Here is a 22,197-nt window from a genome sequence, read left to right on the forward strand (position 1 = left end):
TGGCCTATATTCCTAGGGATCATACACAGGTGAAGGGTTGGGTTCATCTTCTCTATACCTAGGATAGATATTAGTCATACTCACTCAGTCCTCTAGAAGGATTCCCTGTGGCTAAGGGCACTTGCATCAAGTTCACAGGTAAAAGGGCTATGAAGAACAGTGTTCCACTACCAACTTCTTTGTATTTTGGTTTATTTGTGTTATCTTCTAGGATGTTTCTAGTGTGTTTTGTTTGGTCTGAGTCAATATTTTTGGCCTTAGGTTGTTACTACTAAGATAATTGTACTCAAATAATAACTTACCACCATGGATGAATTTATTCATCGAAGGTCATGTCGTATTCATGGTTTACGTCCTTAATTAGGTGTACTTGTTACCCCTACATGGAGAGTACCCTTCGGTGCTCAAGACATAGACCACCACATTTTTAGAGATTCAATCCCTAGTCCTTCTGGTAGTGACTTGATTTCTAACAAGACTTTGGAAGACGACTATGACACCACTCCCAATCTATCATTGACTGATCCTTTAGGACCAGAGTTATTACGGTTAAGTCTTGATGGTTATACACCTACCTACATTTATGTTCCTTTGTTCATACTTTACCCTATGGCAGAGTCTGAGATGTCCTTAACTTCTACATCAATAGTATTAGCTACCATGAAATCATTTCCACCCCTTAGTGTGGCTATACCCACTCCTCTGTCCACAAATCTTACTTCTTCTTGGTACATTCCACTAGTTTCTTCTATGACTCCAAAAAAATTCTGAAATGTTTCCATGCCCACACCGTCTACCATGCCGACCATGACACCCCAACCTAGTCAGCCGGTAGGTTAAAGAATTTTTACACCACATGTTTCCCAACCAATTGTTATTGTCCCTCAGTTAGGCATGGTTACTTATAATAATATGTGGGGGGTATCACCATTTTTCCTAGTCATCATGGGGGAAACGCCACTTCTACTATGTCAAAGGCTTGGTATAGTTCACTTTTTCGAGGGGCGCCACATACCAGTACTTTTACTGGGGGGGCTAGTTTAGCTGGGGAAACCCTGCTGCGAGTACCATTTCTCACATAGGGTATCCTCCTTATGTCAGTCCTACTGCATAGGGTGGTCCTTCTTCTATGACTAGATACAACCCCATCAGCAGTCATTATTTTTGGTGTCCTTTTCTCACTGGTGGTATTTACCCTGGGGGGTAACCTCGATTTTCTAGTCAAAGTGGTCCTCTATAGTCTTCTATTGGGGCAAACTCCTTTCTTTACCAACAGGTGCATCATTCAACTCCTTATATGGGGGACCCACATATTTGGTACGGGGCCTCTCCTACATATGATCCATTTATTCAGCTCCAAAATCCTTTCTTATCTTCTGTTAGACCCCTATACTACTAGTGTAACCCCTTATTTGTTATTAGTACAACCCACGTATTATATTGATATACCCATGTAGTGCCCATATTGTTACTATTGTGCCACATAGGAGCCCACTATTGTTACTATTGTGCCACATAGGAGCCCGCTATTGTTATTATTGTGCCCTTACATTATTATTTTTATGTCGGCTCTGATTATGTTATGACCCCTTAGACTCCTATATATAGAAACGATGTCTTTTCATTTGTATCATCCAAGAATTGTTCATTTATGTAATGTAAAGGAGGTTGCCCCCTCGAAGAGGCTGAATTCTAAGGCGTTGATCTATATTTTCTATCTTTTCTTGAGTTGGTTTCATAACATTTGGTATCAGAGCTTTGGATTCTAGGGTTTCACTGCTCCAAACAGGTCATCATGGAATTTTTGCTATAAATTTATTTATGCGATGTTTTAGAAGCTAACAAAGAAAAACATTTGAGAAGACATCGCGCTAAATCTCGAGTCCAAATTTCAAAGCTTTTCACTCTATATTTACAGAGATATGATCTGAGGAATTTGGTCTTTTTGCAGACTCCTGAATTACATTCCAAATAGGTGACCTAGGGAAAATCGTCATAAATTTCTCTCTAAGCATCAGATTAAAATTTCGTAAGAAGGTACAGAAAGACGACAGATTGTAGTTTCTTGTATATATTTTTCAGAGCCAAAGGTTGAGACAGGGACACGCGGCACGTCGTACAAGTTAGCTCTACTCAACTAGTCTATAAGCAGGTCACTGTGGGAGATTTTGCATAACTCGTTCTTGGAGAATCCAATTTGGATCTGACTGGTGGCATTGGAAAGAGGACGCAGAGGACTACTACAGGTTGAGATTTTAGAACTTAAAGATCTGAAAGTACAGAGTTACATTCATTTCAAGATCGAGCTCCTAAAATCAAGAAAAATCAAGATGAGGAAGTTTGATGGCAAGGATCCGGTAAATTGGATACTTCACATGGAGCAACATTTTGATCCACATGGTGAACCACTATTACAAAAGGTATGTATTGCATCTTCATATTTAGAACCAGATCAATTTTTATGGTATGAAGGGCTTTGTTCTCGTAAACAACTTGTTACGTGGTCAATTTTCACAAAGGAAATGATAGCACATTATGAGGATACAAAGAGCAACACCTTCTTTAGAGAAACACCACAAAAATTGGAAAGAGTAAAAGGGCTTTGTCACATAGTGGAAAGAAAAATTATGGAAACTAGGAAGCATACCCCTCAAAACTCTAAAGATGGAAGTGTTGTTACTCCCAGCCTTCCACAACCTACAAGGGTTACACCACAACAATTGGAAGAAAAAAGAGAAAAAGGGCTTTGTTACAATTGTGATAGCAAATGCACTAAAGGTCATATGTGTGTTGAGAAGAAATTATTTTACATAGAATATGAAGAGGAGGAAGAAAAGGATCAAGAAACATCAAAAGAAGAGGATATACGCCAGGACCCCACCCTAAAGAAAGAAGAAATGAATCAGACCATATCTTGTAAATCATTGGCAAGAATTACCACTCCTCAAACTCTCAAGATAGAAGGACATATCAAGAAGAAAAAGGTGCAAGAAGTGAAATATCACATCGAGAAAGAAGAAATGAATCCAACCATATATTGTAATTCATTGGTCGAAATTACCACTCCTCAAACTATTAAGATGGAAGGACATATCAAGAAGAAAAATGTCCAAGAAGTGAAAGATCACATCGAGCATCAAGAAATGAATCCGACCATATCTTGTAAAGGATTGGAAGAAATTACCACTCCTCAAAATCGAGAGATAGAAGGACATATCAAGAAGAAAAAGGTTCAAGAAGAGAAAGATCACATCGAGCATCAACAACAAGTTCTCCAACTCTTAAAGGATAATGCCACTTCGACGCAAAATCAAATGAAACAATAGGTACATCAACATCGTAGTGAAAAATGTTTTGATGTAGGTGATTGGGTATTTTTACTGCTACATCTCAAGCAAGCTATTTATGAGAAGGAAATGTTGGCAATACTACATGCACTTAAAAAATGGCGACCTTACCGAATGGGAAGACTCTTCAAGGATGAGGATGTGGAAGCATTGTTTTGTGCTATTTCTATTATCCAACGAGATTGGATAAATGAAGCAAGGGATGAATGGATGAAGGACAAAGAAGTATGGCCACTTATTCAAAAGTTGCAAAATATCCCAATTCAAACAATATTGCCAGAAATTGAAGAGGAAGCAAAAATCATATTGGAACCTGGAGCAGGCACAGAAACAAGAACCCAACAGCTACGAAATCGATCAATTTCATAGTATCTCATTAAGTGGAATAACTTACCCTCTGAAGATTCCACATGGGAGGACAATAATTTTATACAGAAGCATCAAGAACTACTCAAGCGTTGAGGACAATGCTTTTTGAAGGAGAGGGGTATGTTAGGCCCCTATACTACTAGTGTAACCCCTTATTGTTATTAGTACAAACCACTTATTATATTGATATACCCATGTAGTGCCCATATTGTTACTATTGTGCCACATAGAAGCCCACTATTGTTATTATTGTGCCCTTACATTATTATTGTTATGTCGGCTCTGATTATGTTATGACCCCTTAGCCTCCTATATATAGAAAGTAGGTCTTTTCATTTGTATCATCCAGGAATTGTTCATTTATGTAATGTGAAGGAGGTTGCCCCCTCGAAGAGGCTAAATTCTAAGGTGTTGATCTATCTTTTCTATCTTTTCTTGAGCTGGTTTCATAACATCTTCCCTTGATTTACCAGGTTTAGTGAAATTGACTAATGATCCCATCTGTCATGATCCATGGTGGCCACCTATGTCCACCAAATTACTGCCTAATACTCCCAAGTTTGAAAGAAATCCTAGGGAGAATTCATCCATGCATATTACCACTTTTAATTTGTGGTGTTCATCTAATTCTTTGGTGGACGATTCTATTAAACTTCACTTATTCCAATGTACATTGACTAGGGATGCCACAAAGTGGTACATTGAGTTAAATACCGCATTCTACAGTGACTTTGCCTCCCTTTCTAAAATTTCCTGGAATAGTTCCAATTACCCACTCGATATGATATCGACTCTGACCACTTGTCCAATTTCAAATAATATGATGCTACATTAATCTTTGATCATATTCATGAGTGGCATCGTCACAAGAGGTTAGTAAGAACCAAGTTACCTGATGAGATATTACATAAATGGTTCATTCGATCTCTTGGACCTCAAATTGCCAAGGATGTGTCTATGTTTCAATCTGGTACCAAGGAACAATCTATTTTAGCTGCCCAATAGTTGGATCTCATATATTTAAAATCAAGTACGCTTTATGAAGTATTTCCTAATGCCTAAGTGCCTTACGTTGACCCTCCCAAGCCTGTTCCTAACCCACATGCCAATGGTGTGAGCAAGTTTGTTTCTGATTCTATAAGAAAACTTGCTTCCCAACTTAGCCAATTGATTGTTACATTTGAAACCCCAGCAAGTACGTTTGGCTCTACTAAAGCTCCTCCTCTTGAGTCATACATTGATGTTGTCATGGTGAAGCCCATTCAACTGCAGAAAAACCAACAATTTTGTGGTAAGAAGAATAATAAGTGAAATAAATAAAAGAATTAAAATGCTCAGGAGTATCAACCAAACCCTAAAATTTAAGGAGGGGGCACTAGTGAACGTCGCCCTAAAATCAAGTTTCCCTATAAAATTTTCCATTCTGAGCATCTTACTCATGAATGCCCTGGAATGGATGAGGTCCATAGGCTTATTTTACCACCATCTACCTAACAATTTGTTGTTTTAACCCATTCATTCCCGTCGCAACCCTAGCGAAAAAAGGTTGCTCAACCCTCTCGACCTCCATAAGGGGGCAACGAGGTGTCATCTTCCCATAATTCTTTCATATTCATGTGTAAGGAAGATGTTAATGTGACCACACGATCTAAGTCTTACGATGTTCCTAAGTCAAGTTATCCCTCTAAGGACTCATTAAATCCACAACCTTCTACTTGACCTCTCACTTTGGATAAGCTTATACAACCAATCTATCACCCTCCCAAGGGTGTTCTTCGGAAAATGACACATAATCCTTCTGTCAGGGCTGCTCATGACTATAGTATTGTTGAAGAATTGGCCTATGCTCCTTTTTCCATGTATTCCATAGAGGTTTTGAAAAGATGTCCTCAGCAGCGTAAAGCCTTGTTGTTTGCCATTGTTGGAGTTGACCTGTTGAATCTAGTCTCATCAAATTTAATGGCAATAAAGCCACTCAGAATGTTATGCGTATTTTCCATCAGAATATTCATTACACTTTGGTGGACAAAGGTTTTTCCATGTGTGTTATGTTTGTATCCTAGTAGAAGGCTATAGGCTCTCCAGCACTCGCTATGTCCAACATGACTCTCCAAGCGCTTGACGAACAAAATTTTGTCCCAATGGGGTTTCTTCTTAATTTCCATATTGATGTCGAGGTTGTTGATTCCACATTAGATTACAACCTACTCCTTGGCCGTAGTTGGTTTTATCTGATGACCACAGTCATCTCATCTATTTTTCATCAACTTTTCTTTTATCATGAAGGAAGAATTCTCACTATGGATCAACTTGACTATTGTTGACCATCAACCCATATTTCCACCATGGGGAATTTTGTACCACTCGTCAAAATCACCCTGGTCAGTATGAGAGTGTTGGTGTGGGTTTGTTTAAAATCTCATCTCTTATTGGGTTATTTCCTCAATTACCATAGCCCGACATTCCTTCTCCATCTTCAAAATCTTCTATGCATATGATCTATTCTGGCACTTGTGGACCCCATAAACCTCCTGCTCCTTGGGTGGTGCGTCTTGATCCTATGGAAGCTGATCAAGCTAGTGAGCACGATCCGTCATCTGTTGTGGAAGATATTGCCTCGTTAATAGTCCTGTCAATACCTCTTGAAATTAGCCAGAAACGCCATCCGAATATGGAATATGACCAGGTCCCTCTGCCCACATGGGTCATCACTCCGCTTGTTCCACATGACTCCCTCGCTGATAAACCTCCCTAGTTAGTCAACTTGGAGTTCATGGATATATCCATTAATAACCCTAGGGAGTTTATGCCTATTTATGCTTGTAGTCTCCCTGATGTGGAAAAGGAATAGATTTCCACATTAAACCTTGAATCGACTCAAGGGGCATCTCCTTCACCTTCCCTGGAATTTCCACCTGTGGACCGAGTGAAGTATTTGGATTCTACTACTAAACTTGCCAACAAATTGCCCACTTCATTTCCACCTATTGACGAGCATATTGTACCACATTTATCTCTTTATCCTCCCTTATGTCCTTAGTTTAATTTCGAGAGTCCAACTATGTCACAATGTCCCTAGCATGGTCAACATTTCTACATTTGTGAGTTTTATTTCCTTTGGAATGGCCCCACATTGCTTAGCCCTATGGTACCTTTATCCTCCATGAGTTTGTGTATACCCTTGGCCTATGCACATCTACGGCACACTTTACCGTGACCTATTAGACTGTTTTTCCCTTGTACATATTGTACACATGAGTGTGATCCTTTATATATTTTCTTGTTTGGTGTGTGATGCAAGTATTTGTCATGCCTTAGTTATGCCAAAAATAAAAAAAATTATAAAATCCAAAATATTAATAAAATACATGATCTTATTTTTACCTCATCCTGTAGGTTTTAACCCCATACAGAAATTGCCTGCATATGAATTTAAAACACATAAAATAAACAATGCAAGAGCATAACACATTAAACACATATACACAAAGATTTTCCCTTGGATCCCAAAATCGGGACTCCCAGCTTGATTTTTCATTATGTTCCTTTCAATGTTATAATACATATTTATACATTCCAAAGCATCCAATACCATGGACCAAAAACCATCACATCCAAAACCATACGTATGTTGCCCAACCTAATATAGGGTCCAAAAAAAAATTTCCCTGGGGCGTTGCCCTAGACCTTGTAGAGGGGGGCTACCTACGCCCCTCAAACCCCGGCTAGGGTAGGCTGTCGCCACCCCTGTGACCCCCCTGCTGCACAATCATCACAACGAAAGGGCGGATCCACCTCCCCTCTAACCCCATGGTTAACTATGTGGGATAATCGTGGAAAGAATATAACACAACCCAACATTCTCCCAGCTGTTGTTTTCTTTCCACAGGGGACCAGAGGAGAGCTTAGTCATTTATCCAACACTGAAATGCCCATTTTTTCTCTACACCAAGAGAACTTCTCAGAGCTCACGATTTTGTCAATGCATCTACATTATTCTTCCAAGTGTCCACCTTTACGAGCAACACCTTTTTGTCTTCTATCATATCCCTCACAAAGCGATACTAAACATCAATGTGCTTTGTCTTTGAATGATAAGAAGGTTTCTTTGACAAGAAAATTGCACTTTGGTTGTCACAGCCTATCCTTATATCTCCCTGTACTAACCCAACACTTGAACATAATCTCTGCAACCAAACTGCTTCCTTGCTTGCATGAGTGGTTGCCCTGTATTCTGCCTCTATAGTTGATAATGCCACTACAAATTGTTTCTTACTCATCCAGCTAACTGCACATCCAAATATGTTAAACACATATCCACTTGTAGATCTTCTCTGATCCATATCTCTAGTCCAGTTTGCATCAACAAAGCCGTGGATATCCAAAACTCTCTCCAATCTTGGTCTTCCTTGGTATCATAAACCCTAATCAGTAGTGCCATGCAAATACCTGAAAACTCGCTTCACTATTGTCCAATGCTCCTTTCTTGGTTTTGACATAAACCTTCTCAATACTTCCATTGGATGTGCAATGTCTGGTCTAGTATAGACCATCGCATACATCAAGCTACCAACTTCACTTGCATATGGAAAACAGGACATGTCCTCTTCCTCTTCTTATGTCTCGGGACACTGTTCAATAGATAAGTTTACAACTACTAGAATAGGAACCTTCACTGGTTTATTATCCTGCATATTAAACCTCTACGGTATTGTTTCAACATACTTCCTCTGGTTTAAACAAAGCTTCTTCTTTGCCTAATCTCTTTAAATTTCCATGCCCAAAATATAGTTTGTAGCACCAAGATCTTTCATGTCGAATTTGGAGGACAATTGGGTCTTCAAATCCTGGATAATTTCTTTGTCATTTCCAACCAACAACATATCGTCCACATATAAGACCAAATAAATAACATGGTCACCAATTAATTTAAAATACACACAATGATCTACTTTGCTTCTGGTCCTTGTATAAATGTATCAAATTTCTGATACCACATCCTTGGTGACTGTTTTAACCCATACAGAGACTTCTTTAACTTGCATACCAATTCCTTCTTACCCTTCACCGTAAAGCCTTCAGGTTGCTTCATGTAGATCTCCTCTTCCAAATCCCCATGAAGAAATGTTGTCTTCGCATCCATATGTTCTACCTCAAAATAAAATGTAGCAGCAACATATAATAGTAATCTAATAGAAGCTACCTTTGCAATAGGAGAAAAAATATCACCAGAATCAATTCTCGGCACTGAGGAATAACCTTTTGCTACCAACCGAGCTTTATATTTCTCCACCTTTCCTTCTGCATTTGTCTTCTACGTGAACACCCATTTGCTGCCAATGGGTTTCCTTCCAGCTGACAACTCCACCAGATCCCAAGCCTCATTTTTGTTCAAAGATGCCATTTCATCAACCATGGTGTCTTTCCAGAGTTTTCCATCATCTAAATCTACTGCTTCCTTCATAGTTCTGGGATCATCATCAGTAATATATAAAGCAAAATTTGAACAAAAATCAGATGGAATATACCTTTCTGGCTGCCTTCTTTCTCAAAATGATCTTCTCACACCCGAAGTTTGTGGCTCTTCATCTTCTGATTCCACTTCTGTTGTAGACTCTGATTCTTCCTCCTTAAGCTCAAACTCTATCTTCTCAAGTTCCTTTGATGGGATTTCATGTTTAATAACATCTTTCACCTCTCTGAACACCACATCTTGGTTGTACACAACCTTCCTTGTTACCAGGTTCCAAAGCTTATAACCCTTTAAACCATCCTTATACCCAATAAAGATGCACTTTTCATATTTACTATCCAACTTGGTTCTTTTATCCTTTAGAAAATGTACATATGCATCACATCTAAATACCCTCAAATGTGAAAGAGAGGTTTTCTTACCAGTTCATACCTCTTGTGGTGTCTTATCCCCCAATGCTGATGAAGGTGATCTATTGATCATGTAACATGTTGTCTCCACCACCTCTACACAAAATTCTTGTTCTAACCCGACACTACTGAGCATGCTTCTTGCCCTTTCCATCAATCTCTTGTTCATTCTTTTTGCAACTCCATTTTTCTCAGGTGTATATGGAGTATTCTTCCATCGTGATATAACACATTTCTTACAGAATTATTCGAATTCTTTACTGCAAAATTCTCCACCGTTATTTGTTCTCAGCACCTTTATCTTCTTCTCTATTTGGTTTTCCACCAGAGCCTTAAATTCTTTAAATCTGTCAAAGGCTTCAGATTTCTTCTTAAGGAAATATATCCATGTATTCCTTGAGAAGTCATCTATAAATGATACATAGTACACTAACTTACCCAGTGATGGAACCTTCGTAGGTCCAAACACATCACTATGCACAAGCTCTAATATCTGTTTCGCCCTCTTACCACCAGAGGGGAAACTCACCCGATTCTACTTCCCATATACACACTTTTCACAGAAATCAAAATCCAGAGAGCTATTACTCATACCTTCTACTATACCTTTACCATGAAGTATTCAAATGCCCGTCTCTCCAATATGTCCAAGCCTTTGATGCCACAGCATGGTCTTCTCTCCAGAGACCGCTAGATTTTATGCTCCACTTTCAGGAACCATAGAACTATTGCACCCATCAACAACACCGCTACCTTGCAGAGTGTACAGAGTTCCAATTTGAACTCCACACATCAATACCAGTGCTACCCGAACCATCTTGTAGGTATCCTTCTCAAACATTGTTTTTACAACTCCATCATCCAACTTGCTTACAAAAACCAAATTTCTAGCCAATGTAGGAATATGCAGAACACTCGGAAGTGTTCTAACCCTTCCACCTTGCAACTTCAACTTTACTTTTCCACGACCAACATTTCTGGCCTGCCTATAATCCCCTAAGAAGACATCAACACCATCGTATTTCTCATACACACAGAACCACTCTCTATGGGGAGTGAAGAGAAAGAATTCACGTCAATCAATCAACCATGCATCATGATCTACATGTGTACTTGAAGAAGCCAAGTACACATCCCCACCTTCATCTGAGGTCATTTGCGCCTTTCCAGAAGGAGCAGCATGAGATTCCTTCCTTTGTTAGGAGCTTTAGATTTACAGTCCCTTTCGTAGTGCCCTTCCTTTCCACATTTCCAACAAACCACCTTTACATGTTCTCCTGGAGATTTAGATCTCCCACTGAATGACTTATTTTTGTTTCTGTTTTGGGACCATCCTCATACAGAAAAGGCATCACCATTCAGAATATCCATATTTTTCCATCTTATCTCCCTCGTCAGCAAGGATGAGACTATTTCATCAAACTGCAAGGTAGTTGCATTGCTACCTATTGCAATAACCAGACTATCCCATGAATCTGGTAGAGAACACAACAAACTAATGCACTTAGCTTCATCTAAAATTGTAATATCAACAAATAATAACTAACTTACCACTGTATTAAATGCATTCAGATGCTTTGTCACCGAGTCTCCATCTTTCATCCACAGGTTATACAACTTTTTCCGTAGGAATAGTTTATTCACCAAAGACTTAGATTGGTACAAAGTTCCTAACTTGTCCCATAAAGCCTTTGCTGTAGCTTCCCATCATACATTCAAAAATATTGAATCTAAGACACACAATCATATTGTTCTCTTTGCCTTCCAATCCAACTTCTTCCATTCTTCACCGGACACTCCCATTGGTTTAGTACCTGGATCTACCGTGTTATAGTGATATTTATCTACCAATAGATCAACCATCTTGAGTTTCCATAATTCAAAACTCTGACCATTAAATTTCTCGATCTCTATCTTTCCACTGCTATCCATTTTCTTTCACTACCAGAATTGATCCCATAGATCTCCCACTGAACAGGGTCTACCATAGGCCCGAGTGAAACCCCTCGGCAACAAAGGCGTCCCCTCAAAGCCAAAATAGCTTTAATACCAAATGTAGGTTTTAACCCTGTACATAAATTACCTACATACGAATTCTAAAAAACAGAAGATAAACAATGCGAGAGCATAACACATTAAACACATATTCACAAAAATTTCCCCTAGATACCAAAGCTGGGACTACCAGCTTGATTTTTCATTATGTTCCTTTCAATGTTACAATACATATTTATACATGCCGAAGCATCCAATACCATGGACTGAAAACCATTACATCCAAAACCATGGACCGAAAACCATCGTGTCTAAAACCATGGACCTAAAACCATTACGTCCAAAACCATAGGTGGGTTTCCCAACTTAATATAGGGTCCAAAAAAGATTTCTGCTTGGGGCACTGCCGCAGACCCCATAGAAGGAGGCTACCTACCTACCTCAAACCTTGGTCAAGGGGGCTACCACCCCCACTGTGCAATCGATGTAATGAAGGGGGGGCTCCTCCTCCCCTCTACCCCCCAATTAACTACGTGGGCTAGTCATGGAAAGAATATAACACAACCCAACATATCCATGTTTGTTTCTTTCATTGTGTGACTTAACCATGGGTCTAGTCTTGCTATATGGTTTCTATAGGACAAGGTTGTGTTTTTATTGGAACATCCATTAGTCGTGAGGTATGTTTCCTCTTTCTGGCATATAGGGGTAGGTCACATGTCACTCTCATCGACGCATTATTGACCATCAATTCCATGATTTTGCCTTAGGTCCAACCACATCAAGTTGCAACATTCGCCACTTCCTTTATGCATGTCATAGCTTGGTGGTATAGCTTACCTGATCATGGATACCATAGTTAGCACCTATTTCGCGGAGATGGTATCCATGTAGTCATTTTTTACTCCTTTTGACCCTCCATGACCTAGAATCTGAGCCTCATGTCCTCTTCTTCATCATATTTATGGCTTTACCCCAGGATGATTCCACCACTTTTATCCCTTGTGATTACCATTTTTTATCAACGTATGTTTGCATGATGAGACTTGGTTTCTCTCTTCCATCGTCATCATCTGCTTGGCCTACCACCCGCTTTCACTTGGTGTTTACCATTTCCTAGAGGAACCGCTGCAATGAGTGGTCATATTAGCTTGCCTCTTGTCATCTTCATGTCATGGAAAGTTCCATCATTACCGGAACCAATTTCCACCCTCTATACCACTTATTCCTCCAAGAGGAGTTTTTCTTTAAGCTCTTTTCAGACTCCTAAAATTATAGAATATTGTCGAGTGAACTTGCCTACTTCATGCTCATTAAAGTACCTGAAGTGTCGTCTACCCAGTATAAGTTTAACCCTTTTTCCAGACTGTGATAGACTAGTAATGAAAAAGGAATACACAAGTCTACTTTGGCTAGGAGGTTCCCCCTTGTATAATTTTATCTCTTTTTTCAGACACGAGGGACAACTTTATGAAAAAGGAACTTATAAAAAGAGAAGGGAAGGAACATATTTTTCCATTAGTCATCAAATGGAAATGTTAGTTTCATCACCCTTGAACACAGAACCCGTCGGTCTCATTATCTTATAGTTGGGGTTTAACTTTCCTAGGATCCATACCATCCATATGCGTCTCTTTAGTCCTCTGCCTGGTTACTTTTTTAGTCATATGGAGTGTGCTTCGATTCCTCTTTCATCGTTGCATGATATCACATGGTGCTGATTAGTCATGCTGCCAAGTCACTCTTGTGTCATGCTGTTATGCGTTCAAGGGAAGTCTCGACCTGTGTTGTCCACCTGGAGTAGCCTATTGACCTTTTTGAGTTGGCCATCCTTGTCTCAGCTGTACTTCACTGCTTCATGAATTCATCCATTAATCACATCATCGTGGTATGTTACACATCGATTGATGCGGGATACATCACAACCCTCCTTTGATGGATCTTCTCCTATCGACTTCATCTCATTAAATAGGAGCTTCATCTAGGAACTAGTAATACCTTGGAGCTTGCAAACCTCAGTGGTAGGCTTCCTCGTGATCGAAAGTGGGTTTACATTGTTGGCTCCTGATTGGTCAAGTTCATTGGTGTTCAACATCATCCCATTTATTCACATTTAGTGGACTATACTAGGTACCTTGGGTTCTAATTTATTTTCCGCACTGGTGGATTCCCTCGCAATTATTGCTTGTTTACCTCATTGGCTAGTAATGAGGCAGCTTCTACCATGTTCAACTTCAACTTATATATTCACATGATGTAGATTCGTATCATCGGGGTTATGTTGAAGACCCTATGTTAGGAACATCTCACTCTTATATGACATCCTTCCCAGGCTACATTGGAGTTATGTATCACTGATGTACTTTGAGGGCTATCTTGAGACACTTCTTTGTCTTTCATCTTTCCATAGTCCTACTGATGTATATTGTGACATAGATCCATATTATATTTTCTTGTGGCTATTATTTATCTGTTGAGTTGCATGGATCCATCGTGTATGTCTTTGCAGCCATGTTCTAGCATTTCATTTCATGGATATGCAGTGTATTTTATAGCATCCATGTTTAGTATCTTCTTTTGACCAAGCATGGGTATGCTTGCCTCGGGGATGTTGTCAACATAATTGACACTTCAGCACTTGAGTTCCTCGGATCCATCTTTGTGGTCTCAGCTCCTTCCTTCCATTTTGCGCATTGAGTATTATTGTAATGCATTTTGGCCATCAGTTTCTCTTCTGACCTCATGCATTAGGGGGCATTTGTTATAACCCTATTTACCACTCCATTATAGTGAGAGAAACCCATTATCATCTTACCTCATTTGTTTGGCTTAAATGTATCCCCTTTGAGCTTTTATTTTACATATGTGAGATTTACACCATCATAAAATGGTGAAAATACATAATTGAGCAATTTCTCATAATTATTTTTCCAAAATATTATAATTAAAATATTATATTTATTGCTGAGAAATGGAAACAAGAGAGTCCAATTTAATTTGTCCTTGAATTAAAATGGAAACTAAATTCGAATTCTATTGTCATATCAACTTAAAATAGTTAAATTAATTTTATTGAACTTACTTAAGTGAGGAAATTCGAGTTGGAAGTCTTTTTGTTGTCATCTATATGTTCTCCCTACATTGTAGGAGTCCTATATGAGTTAGTTGTGAGTTGTAAAATAGAAGACTTAGTTTCATGTGTCAATTTAGTTAAATTAGTTCTCAAACGGATGGAGAGAACTAATAGTGAGTTAACAGCCAGTGGTATCACTAATGAACTCCACTAGTGCTACTCTAGTTAACTGAATATTTACTCATCAGAAACTCATGCATGTCGATTCAGAGAAAGACCCAGTTGGGACTAGAGTGAAGGGACAATGTGGTATTTGTTTTAGATTTTTCTAAGTTGAATTGATAGTGCATGCATTCAGGAACTAATCCTTGAGGGATTGCATAGTTTTTAGAGGTTGTATTTCTCTTTAAATACAAGTTATCCTGCATAGGAATTACGCATTGGAATAGAGACTTGGAGAGCTTGAGAAGAGGCTAACCTTTGGCCTTGAGCTTGCTTATGAGTTGGAGATTGAATTTGCTGAGTTCTGGGATTTTTATAGAGAGAACAAAGAATTGTAATTTCATCTTGATTTTCTGGATTAATAGAAAAACGATAGTGGGGTTTTTTGTTGTGGCTTTCCCCTAATATTTATTGTGTTATATACCTTTGATTCTCTTCCTCTATTGATTATTGTTTTCTTGATGTTTATGGGAATCTCTTCTAAAGAGAGGAACTAGATTCTTGTCTCTCACTTTAGCAAATTGCATTAGCTTGTGAATCTATAGGATAAATCTACATGGTATCAAAGCTGAGAATAGTATACTGGAGGTGATTTCGAAATTTTGAGTTTCTGGGTTATGGGTGAAAGTCAAATTTTCAATACATCCTTCAATATCGGTAGATGGAGTTCCATGGATTGAGGATCGATTATACCTTCGACGGAAGCTCAAATTTTATAGCCTGGAGGCACTGGATGGAGGTTGTGGTAGAGGACAATGGATATAAGGAATTTGTTGAACAAGCAATTCCTAAGCCAACAACTACTGATGCATAGAACTTGGTCAAGTGGAAGAAATGTGTCGCGAAGGCAAGGTGGATAATCCTTAAGGGAGTTAGAGATCATATTTTCTCAAGTCTCCATGGAAAGGAAACCAAACATGTTATGTGGAAAACATTGATGAACTTGTATCAGAATAGCAGTGATCAAAGGAAGTTGTGACTAAAGGATAAACTTCGTTAAATCAAGATGGAGAAAGGCAAGACGATTCCAAAGTACTTTACCAAGTTCACTCAATGTCGGGATGAACTTGGAAGTGTTGGAATCACAGTTACCAAGGAGGATATGGTGAGCCTTTCTCTTCCTGGACTCCGAAAGAGCTGGCATAGTTATCAGGACATTGTCAATGGTCAAGAGAAGCCGCCAAATTGCAAATGAGTATGGTCAGATTTGATGTAGGATGAGATCACAAGCAACACTAGGAATGGATCTTCATCAAAGAATGATGATGAGTAGAATTGTGCCTTAGCGATTAAGGCGAGGAAGGGAAGAGGTAAAATTTCCCATTCCAAATTAGATTATTATCATGGAGGTAAGAAGATAGACATGAAAAAAGTTAAATTATTTTATTTTCAAAAGATGGGACACTTTTCTAAAAATTTTCCATTGAAGAAGTCCAAGGAGAAGTCCTCAGGAGGAGCAGTTGGTGAGGCTTTGGCATTCCAATTCGAATTGGACTTTTCCCTCATTGCATGCATGGTGTCTTCAATGATGGGAAGTGTATGGTACTTAGATAGTGGACCTTCATTCCACATTACTAGTGAAAAAGAGTTATTCATTGAACTGGTGGAGAAATATATCAAGATGCATATTGAGATGGGTGATGATGGTAAGTATAGTGTTACTGGTGTGGGAACTATTACTTTTCAGAGGGAGCATGCGGCTCCACTCTATTGATATATGGCAACAAGAATATTCCAATTGAATTTGTCCTTGAATCAATTTTGAATTAAAATTGAATTTAGTCTTAATAGCTACTTGGAAATAATTATTAATTTATTTTAAATTAATTAGTTGGAGAAATTCAAGTTAGAATTCTTTCTGAAGCCACGCAAGAGTTATCCCTCAAATTAAGGAGATAAGATTGAGTTATATTTGAGTTGTAATTAGTTAAGTCAATTTCCTGGGTTAACTCCAATTAAATTAGTTTCAAAATGTTTGAGGAACTAATAGGAGTTAACAGTCAGTTCATGCATTAATGCACTCAACTAGTGCTACTGTAGTTAACTGAAGATTCCCTCATCAGAAACTCATGCATGTCTATTTTGAAAAAGACCCAGTTGAGATTAATGTTCAAGGACAGTGTACTATCAGTCGCATGTGTTTTCTCATGGAGAAAATGCATGCATGCAGTTGAGGATTCATCCTTAAGGATTGCGTAGTTTTGAAGGCTTGGTTTTCTACTTGGTAATAGGCTAGTCATCCACAAGGAACAACGCAATGAGATAGGAGCTTGGATGGTAGAGAGGAAGGTTGGAGAGAAGCCAAGATTGCCTGTGAGGACTGTACTGAGAGCTGGCTAGCTATGAGAGCTAAGGATTTTTATAATTCCTATGTATTTCCACCATGTATGATAATACAATAGTGTGGGGTTTCTATCTGAGGATTTCTTCAAAGTATTTTCATCTGTATTGTGCCATTGAGTCTTCTTCTTTTGGTTATATTGTTCAGCTCGATCTTTATGATTCCGCATATTGATAGTATAAGTAGGTTATAGTATGTTGAGATTAATGTTAAAGGATAGTATATTATCAGTTGCATGTGTTTTATCATGGAGAAAACTCATGCATGCAGTCAAGGATTTATCCTTGAGGATTGCGCAGTTTCGAAGGCTTGGTTTTCCACTTGTTAATAGGAAAATAATCCACAAGGAACAAACGCAAAGAAATAGGAGCTTGGAGGGCAGAGAGGAAGGTTGGAGAGAAGCCAAGATTTCCTATGAGCATCTGTGAGGATTGTACTGATAGCTGGCTAGCTGTGAGACCTAAGGGTTTGTATAATTCCTATGTATTTCCACCATGTATGATAATACATTAGATGGGGTTTTTATTCGAGGATTTCCCCAAAGTATTTTCATGTGTATTGTGCCATTGATTCTTCTTCTTCTACTTATATTATTTAGCTCGATCTTTAACCTTTCACAAATTGATAGTATAAGTAGGTTATAGTATTCTTCTTTCATTTATATTTCATTGTTGAGTTAACCTACCACATATTTTCTACATGGTATTGGAGTTGTGAACAATATACTGAGAAGGGAAAATTCGAAATTTGAAGTTTAGAGTTGTAGGTGCAAATTGAATTCATATCATACTTCAAGGTTGGCCAATGGCGTTCTATGCCTTGAGACTCGAGTATGACTTGGAAGGTAGCTCGAATTACATAGCATGGAAAGATAGAATGGAGGTTGTATTAGAAGACAATGGCTTGAAGGAATCATTGATCAAGAAATCCCAAAGCTAACTTCAACTAATGCATAAGATTTAGTTGAGTGGAAGAAGAGTGTGGGGAAGGCAAGACATATCATCCTTGAGGGAATTCAAGACCATATTGTCTTTAGTCTTAATGGGAAGGATAATCCATTTCCAATGTGGAAGACATTGAAGGACCTCTACCAGAATAGTAGCGACCAGAGGAAATTGGCATTCAATGATAAGCTTTGAAGAATCAAGATGGAGAAGGGTGATACTATTTCCACATATCTGAACAAGCTCACCACCTGCATATATGAGCTTGGCAATGTGGGAATAATTACTGCCAATGATGATATGGTAGCCTTTCTCTCATTGGCCTTCCAAAGAGTTGGAATAGCTACAAGGAATTTTTGAATGGAAGGGAGAAACTACCAGATTGGGAACAACTCTGGTCGGATCTTATGTAGGAGGAGATCAAGAGGAGTACAGGAGATGGTTCTTCATCCAAGAATGATGATGAAGAAAATCTGGCCTTAGCAATTAAGGCAAGGAAAGGGAAGGGGAAGGCTTCCCATTTCAAATCAAATTCTTCTAATGGAGGGAAGAAGGGTGACATGTCTAAAGTAAGATTCTTTAATTGTCACAAGATGGGACATTATGCGACTAATTGCCCATCGAAGAATTCCAAGAAGGGATCCCCAGAAGGATCGGAAGGTGAGGCATTAGCCTCTCAGTTCAAAATGGTCTTTACCCTCATCGAATGCATGGTATCATCAGTGATGGGTTCTGTCTGGTATCTTGACAGTGGAGCCTCATTCTACATGACCGATGATAAAAATTTATTTAGTGCCTTGGAGGAGAAAGACCTCAAGATGCGCATAGAGATGGGTGATGATGGAAGGTATAGTGCTTCTGGAGTGGGGACAGTTGCCTTTCAGAGGGAGCATGGAGCTCCCACCTTGAAAGATGTGATGTATGTGCCTGGACTGATGAAGAACTTGGTATCAGTCGCAATGTTCGAGGAAAAAGGCTACGATGTTGTCTTCAGTAAAGGAAAAGCATTCTGAAGACACATAGCCATGGGTCAGACCAAGAGGATAGGGACTCAGGTGAATAATCTCTATAAACTAGAGGTAGATGATTGTGCAACATTAAGTACAAAAATAGAATTGGTGCAAATCCAAGACATTGGTAAGTTGTGGCACAGGCAGTTGGGCCATTTTCATCATGGGGCTTTGAAGATAATGAAACATATATCTACAGGACTTCCCAAAGGTAAACTTGAGAAAATTGACACATGAAAAGGTTATACCTTGAGAAAGTACACCAATTCTTCCTTTCATGATCGAGACAGTCGAGTAGAGGCTATCTTAGAGTGACTTCATACTGATTTGTGTGGACCATTCTCAACGGCATCCACAACGAAGCAAAGATATTATGTGATTTTCATTGATGACTGTTCTCGTAAATGCTGGATTTATTTCATGCAAAAGAAAGACCAAACTTTCAAAAAGTTTTGTGAGTTCAAATTTTTGGTCGAGAATCGGTCAGGGAAGAAGATCAAGGCCTTGAGAAGTCACAATGGTGGAGAATATGTTTCTTAAGAGTCTAGGTACTTCTGTGTAGCAGAAGGAATTAAACGAGAGTTGACCACACCTCATAACCCACAACAGAATGGGGTGGCTGAGAGGATGAACATAACTATTGTAGGGGCAGCACGGGTAATGCTGCATGACCAAGGCCTACCATTTCACGTGTGGGCTGAGGCATGCAACACAACGATCTATCTGCAGAATAGAAGCCCACATTGCATAATTGGGATGAAGAAACCAAAGGAAGTTTTCTCTGGTAAGAGACCAAATGTGGGTCACTTCAGGATCTTTGGCTCATCGGTATATTCCCATGTGAAAAAGGATGCATGAAAGAAGCTTGAGTTGACATCAGAGTTGGGGATATTTGTGGGGTACACTAATACACCTCATAACTATCTGGTGTACTTGCCTACTAGTCGAAGCATAGTGGTTCGTAGAGATCTCAAGTTTGATGAACAGAAGACCATGCGAGTTTCCCTTGAGGTGGAGCTCCAACTACAGGCTGTGGAGAAACTATTGGTTCCTAAGGAGGAGGAGCTTTAGACTGATGTGGAGTAGCCACATGCAGAGGTTCCAGGAGTGGAGACATCCACTCGAGAAGAGTCTTCTAGATATGGACAGAAGCACACAAGAGAAGCTGACAGATTATTGGAGGACGCAAGAGAGATTGTGGGAGCAAAATCTTCTCAGAGCAGACAGAGGAGGTCACTTGAGAGGTACATTGGATACATGGCCCTTCTTGGGGAATGTGTTGAGACCAAGGCATCTTCCTTTGAGGAAGCAGTGCAACAGCCAATTTGGGTTGATGCTATGGTGGAGGAGTATGACTCCAGAGTTCGTAACAGTGTTTGGGACGTGTTTCCGAGACCGGAGAACAAGTCAGTTGTGAGTTCCCGTTGGCTTTACAAGGTAAAGGAAGATATTGTTAGTAGTGTGGAGAAGAATAAGGGAATATTTTTTTCCCGTGGCTTTTCACAGGCCGAGAGGGTCATGTTACTGCAATATATTTTGATAGAGAAGCAAGATGCTGACATTTTGACAAAGGAATTGTTAAAGTGTAAATTCGAGTTCCATAGAGATAGGATCAGGGTGGTAGATAATCCCTTTCTTGTTGAGAGGGAGTGTTGAAATATGGAAACAAGAATATTCCAATTTAATTTTTCCTTGAATTAAATTGTGAATTAAAATCGAATTTAGTCTTAACATCTACTTGGAAATAATTAGTTAATTTATTTTAAATTAATTAGTTGGAGAAATTCAAGTTAGACGTCTTTCTAAAGTCATGCAAGACTTGTCCCTTAAATTAAGGAGATAAGATTGAATTATATTTGAGTTGTAATTAGTTAACTCAGTTTACTGAGTTAAGTCTAGTTAAATTAGTTTGTTATAGACATTTTTGGGCACTACAACCCCAAGCATAAAATGTCCATAAACCAAGGGCTCCTAAGTCCCTAAAAGTGCTGTTCTAACCCCTAAAGGAACAAGGTCAACTGATTACAGCTTCTCCCAGAAGTTCTCCATGAAAAGCTGCTCAGAACTGGTCAAAACAGGATCATTTCAGCTGCTCCATAGGCAAAGTGCATTGCATATCACCTAAATACACTATGTGGGTGCGTTGCATTTCAAAAAGCCCTTCTATGGGGTGCGATGGGCGAGAAATGTCAAATGGTAGTGTCATTCCACGAGGTGGGGAGGCATGGAATCTTCCAGAAACTTCTCATGTGACACTTGCCTCTCTGAATTCGACCAAGGATGAGTAAGAGATCATCAATATCCAAGTGGAAGTAAGAACTATCAGAGGGAAGACACTAATCAAATCACAAGCTGACTCATCTCCCTTATAGATATCTATATATGAATCCCTCATCCCAGAGATCCAGAGGTTGGAATTTTGCATATTGTAAGGAATTGTTGTTGGTTTCTTGAGACAACATCATAAGTGTTGGCTGATCTATGTTTTGTATGAGGTGAAGAAGGGCTTACTTGCTGAGAGGATGATGCTGGGTCAGAACAACTGGTTGTAACTCCCTTGGCTCTTTCTTGTTTATCAATAAAAGTTATTCAAGTTTTCATCCATACTCTTGTGTCATTTATGTTTTATGCAGTTGTATGGTCAATTTACATCTGATCCTAGATTGTTTATGATTATAGATCCATGTTCTTGTATAGTGTGTTGTGGGGAAAAATGCCTATGCAGGACGATCCTATCCACCTAAGGTGTGACAAAGCCTTAGCAACAAACATATACAGCTATTCTGGTTTCTTCCTTTATGAAATATGAAAGAGGGGAGATTGATAGACTTACCATTGTCTTCCGTTTGTCCCTCGATTTAGATCCTCTTCCCTTTGGGTGTTCACAACTACTTGCCTCCTCGCTTGCTCAAGAGAAAAACTACTTGATTCCCACGAGATCACAAGAGAACAGCTACCTGTGACAAGAGAACAGCTGCTTGCGACAAGAGAAGAACACAACACAAAGGCAGAT

This window comes from Pinus tabuliformis, chromosome X (genome assembly GCF_031772625.1).
Source record: "Pinus tabuliformis cultivar Carrire ecotype Pingquan chromosome X, CPIR1, whole genome shotgun sequence".
Lineage (NCBI taxonomy): Eukaryota > Viridiplantae > Streptophyta > Pinopsida > Pinales > Pinaceae > Pinus > Pinus tabuliformis.